This window comes from Melanotaenia boesemani, chromosome 11 (genome assembly GCF_017639745.1).
Source record: "Melanotaenia boesemani isolate fMelBoe1 chromosome 11, fMelBoe1.pri, whole genome shotgun sequence".
Lineage (NCBI taxonomy): Eukaryota > Metazoa > Chordata > Actinopteri > Atheriniformes > Melanotaeniidae > Melanotaenia > Melanotaenia boesemani.
Window position 1 is genome coordinate 1,139,261 of NC_055692.1, and position 5,842 is coordinate 1,145,102.

Sequence of the window (5,842 nt, forward strand, 5' to 3'; positions counted from 1 at the left end):
ACACCAGATATCCCTCAACACTGAGGCCTTTCTTTTTAACAACTCCAGGTTAAGTCTGGGGACCAAATCAACGTTGTTCCAATCCACTGTTTGGCCTGAACACACTCACTGAGCAATCGTTCATGAACTCGCTCATGTTCTGGGTGAAGGTGGACTGAACAAACTCTATTTCTGCCTGATGACGGGTATTGTGAGCAGTGTTCTCTCACAGCTGAACTTCCAGAGAGTTCCAGATTTCCATGGAGCCTTAAAGCAAAATCCCGGCTAAAACACATCATAAACAGGCCTTGATAAATAGGTGAAAACACCAAATCTGGCAACACCAGCCACCACACAGCCGCACCGCACATGCGTCATCACACTGAGAAACATGAAGGCAAAATCCAGCTAAGGCAGCATCTCCACCTCTGCCTCCATTATCACTGCAGCATCTTCGTACGATCACTTAAATCATTTTCTGAAAAGGCCAGTGATAATCCACTGATGAAACTTCAGGAAGTAACTCTGGACATCAACAACGTCAGCAGCAAACCTGGAATGCCAGATTGAAACAAAGCACTGACGAGCCTTCCACGGTACGTGAACTAAACGTCACTAAAAACAGTCTGAAGGCGGCTAAAGCAGATCCTCTACCAGCCAGAACTAAATTCCGGCGTCCAGCAGCAGCAGCATCTGGCGGCTTCATCTCCAGCCGCAGATGGAAAACCTTCTGCAGGATGCTGTCGGAGACCTGCAGCCTTGGAGGAAAGAGGAACCCTCAGCTTTAAGAAACTAGACAGACAGACATATTATCTGCATGTCTTTCTTTGTTTTTACTTCTTCATTTGGCCCGAATGTTGCACTCTTATGACCAAGTTCTAGAACTTTTCTTTGGACAAATGAGTCAGAAAAAAAAAATTCACAAAAAATTGAAAAGTGACTTTAAATGAGAAGATAAATAAAGTTTGAGGTCCACCCTTTGTTTCCCTACCTCAGCCTGGTTCCTACCTCAGATAGTTTAATAATCCCTCATTAAAAAAAAGACCATTCCAGCCAGTTTTCCTCATATTTTCATCCTGTAGGAGTGAAAGCTGCAGCTGCCACAAGCGTGGACTGAATGGGTGGAAAAACAGGAAAATGCTGTATTCTGAGGAAAATAGCTTGCAGCAACATACTGGGGTAAAAGAACTATGAACTGGTTAATTTTCAGAACTATAAACTAGTTTATTTTTAGGACTATGAACTAGTTCATTTTCAGAACTATAAACTAGTTTATTTTTGGAACTATGAACTAGTTCATTTTTAGAACTATAAACTAGTTCATTTTTAGGACTATGAACTGGTTCATTTTCAGAACTATAAACTAGTTTATTTTTGGAACTATGAACTAGTTCATTTTTAGAACTATGAACTGGTTTATTTTTAGAACTATGAAGTGGTTCATTTTTAGAACTATAAACTAGTTCATTTTTAGAACTATGAACTGGTTCATTTTTAGAACTATGAACAAGTTCATTTTTAGAACTATGAACTAGTTCATTTTTAGAACTATAAACTAGTTCATTTTTAGGACTATGAACTGGTTCATTTTCAGAACTATAAACTAGTTTATTTTTGGAACTATGAACTAGTTCATTTTTAGAACTATGAACTGGTTTATTTTTAGAACTATGAAGTGGTTCATTTTTAGAACTATAAACTAGTTCATTTTTAGAACTATGAACTGGTTCATTTTTAGAACTATAAACTAGTTCATTTTTAGAACTATGAACTGGTTCATTTTTAGAACTATGAACAAGTTCATTTTTAGAAGTATAAACTAGTTTATTTTTAGAACTATGAACTTAGTTCATGTTCAGAACTATGAACTGGTTTATTTTTAGAACTATGAACCGGTTCATTTTTTGAACTATGAACTGGTTCATTTTTTGAACTATGAACTAGATTATTTTTAGAACTATGAACTTGCTCAGTTTTAGAAATATGAACTGGTTCATTTTCAGAACTATGAACTAGTTCATTTAAAGAGCTATGAACTGATTAATATTTAGAACTATGAACTTGTTAAGTTTTAGAACTATGTACTTAGTTGATTTCCAGAACTATAAACTAGTTCATTTTCAGAACCATAAACTAGTTCATTTTTAGAACTATGAACTGGTTCATTTTTAGAACTATGAACAAGTTCATTTTTAGAACCATAAACTAGTTCATTTTTAGAACTATGAACTGGTTCATTTTTAGAACTATGAACAAGTTCATTTTTAGAAGTATAAACTAGTTTATTTTTAGAACTATGAACTAGTTATTTTCAGAACTATGAACTTATTTAATTTTTAGAACTATTAACTAGTTCATTTTCAGAACTATGAACTGGTACATTTTGAGAACTATGAACTAGTTCATTTTTAGAACTATAAACTAGATTATTTTTAGAACTATGAATTAGTTATTTTCAGAACTATGAACTTAGTTAATTTTTAGAACTATGAACTTAGTTAATTTTTAGAACAGTGAACTAGTTCATTTTCAGAACTATGAACTTAGTTATTTTTTAGAACTATGAACTTAGTTAATTTTTAGAACAGTGAACTAGTTCATTTTCAGAACTATGAACTTAGTTATTTTTTAGAACTATGAACTTAGTTATTTTTTAGAACTATGAACTTAGTTAATTTTTAGAACAGTGAACTAGTTCATTTTCAGAACTATGAACTTAGTTATTTTTTAAAAGTATAAACTTAGTTCAAAGATTTGAAATATGAACTATGAACAGAACTAGTTCATTTTAAAATGTGTGAACTGAATTTTTAACTAGTTCGTGTAGAAAATGAACTTTCCCAGCACTGCTGGATTCCAGTCCATATACACAATGTCACTTGCTCAGCTTACCTCCACCTGCTTCTCTCGACTACGTCCATCTCTCCCCAGCAGTATTCTACTCCACTCCCCGGTTATATCCCGTCTTCCTCTTGGTATACTGGCTGGAAAGAGATTCTCAGGAAGTGATGGGAAGAATCAGATTACAGGATGCTGCAGCAACAGGGCAGTAAGCAGTAGAACCAGAGTCCACAGGCAACAGGCAGAGGGCATGATGGGTAAAGTCCAGTCAGATGACAGCGAGAACTGAGGGAAAATAAGCTAGCAGAGGTTAAACAAAGGCATGCCCGATGTCCACAGCATCCTAGCAGTCACAATCCAAGACAAGATCCAGACCTTAATCCTGGAAACTTAGTCAGGTTCAGAAGCTAGAGCACACAGAAACAGATGATCCAGAATGAGATCAAGTCTGGAGTCAGAGCCAGGTTTCACACGGGACGTAGACCAGCAGCCAGAACCCACAAATCCTTGGGCAGAAACCTTCAGGGGTTGGAGCTCACCATGTCAGGGGGGGGGCCAGAGGCAGAGACCAGGGTCAAGTCCAGACCAGGGTCAAGTCCAGAACAGTGAGGTCCAGAACAGGGTCAGGTCCAGAACAGGGTCAAGTCCAGAACAGATGATGATGTCATGGTAATGATTATGGTGATGATGATGATGATGATGTCATAGTAATGATTGTGATGATGATGATAGTGATGATGATGATGATGATGGTCATGGTGATGATGATGATGGTCATGGTGATGATGATAGTGATGATGATGATGATGATGATAATTATGATGATGGTGGCCAAGATGGTGATGGTGATGTGATGATGATGATGATGATGATGGTCATGGTGATAGTGATGATGTTGGTGATGATGATGATGATGATAATGATGATGATGATGATGATGGTGATGATGATGATGATGGTGATGATGATGATGGTGATGATGATGATGATGATGATGATGATGATGGTCATGGTGATAGTGATGATGTTGGTGATGATGATGATGATGATGATGGTCATGGTGATAGTGATGATGTTGGTGATGATGATGATGATGATGATGATAATGATGATGATGATGGTGATGATGATGATGATGATGGTGATGATGATGATGATGATGATGATGATGATGATGATGATAGTGATGATGATGATGATGATGGTCATGGTGATTTTGATGATGATGATGATGATGATGATAGTGATGATGATGATGGTCATGGTGATTATGATGATGATGATGGTCATGGTGATGATGATGATGATGGTCATGGTGATGATGATGATGATGATGGTCATGGTGATGATGACAGTGATGATGATGATGATGATGATGATGATGGTGGCCAAGATGGTGATGGTGATGTGATGATGATGATGATGATGATAATGATGATGATGATGGTGATGATGATGATGATGGTGATGATGATGATGATGATGATGGTCATGGTGATAGTGATGATGTTGGTGATGATGATGATAATGATGATGATGATGGTGATGATGATGATGATGATGATGGTGATGATGATGATAATGATGATGATGATGATGATGGTGATGATGATGATGATGGTGATGATGATGATGATGATGTCATGGTGATAGTGATGATGTTGGTGATGATGATAATGATGATGATGATGATGGTGATGATGATGATGATGGTGATGATGATGATGGTCATGGTGATAGTGATGATGTTGGTGATGATGATGATGATGATGATGATAATGATGATGATGATGATGATGATGATGATGATGATGATGGTGATGATGATGATGATGATCCATTAGGAAGGCTTTGTGGTTCTGGCTGCTTAACATATCTGTGATGGGTGATTTGTGGAGTGTGGGTGGAGGAAACAACCTGGCGGCTGTGAAATGAGACGAGAAAGAGTAAAATGCTGAAACCAGACCACCAACAGGGAGAACCGGGGAACTGGGAGGGAATCACTGGGCTGACCCAGAAACCACCAACAACTGGTTGCTGAACAGAAACAATGAAAGCAGTTAAACTCTGATGAGCTCTCTGTATGAATGTGACTGTGTTTCTGTGAGAATAAATAAGCTGCAGCTTGTTGTTCTGGTTCATGTTCAGGATGGCAGGGACACAACGGAGAACGGTGGCATCTGGTGGGTATCACTGTGCCCTGTCACATTAAGCATTCTGCAGCTCCCTCTGTGCCTGTCAGGCTTATGAACTGGAGCAGAACAAACTCTCTAGGACACAGAACCTCACCCCAAGGAGAGAGAAGAAGAAAATCAACCAGTGCTATTATCCTCCGACATTTATCCAGCAGTTACACTCAGTTGGAGCATTAACCGGAAGATGAGAAAAGAAACAGAAATGGTTGTGTGGTTATTTAATTAATTTCTATAGCTATAGATCTCAGTTGGCCAACGTGCTGAACAGGACGGACAATAACAACATAATCAGATAGCAATAAAATAAAATACACTCACAAGCAAAATATCAAATAATAAAATGATAAAAATATAAAATAAAAATAAGAACTAAGCAAAAAGAAGGTTGAAGAAAGCCAAAACAACCTGCCTATCTAGAACTAAAAGCCGAGGAGCTAAGGTTCGCTTAGTTGTGTGTGATTAGCAAGCGGCATGGTTAGCTTAGCGGCATGGTTAGCTTAGCGGCATGGTTAGCTCAGCGGCATGGTTAGCTCAGCGGCATGGTTAGCTCAGCGGCATGGTTAGCTTAGCTCAATCTATGTTAGATATGACCTGGATGATCGAGAACCTTCACAGGCACCGTTATTCCGTTCATCCCAGTAAAACATATTTAATAGATTCATATTTTAAAAGGTGAACATCGTGGAACGCAGAACGCTGAGAATCCAGAGGAAGGAACAAAAACATAATATGAGCTAGAACGAAGCGCTGGAACCAGGAGGAGCACCGGGATGCCGTGATGAAGAAAGGAACCTGTGCAGGATTTAAAGCTCCAGAGTGTAAGAATA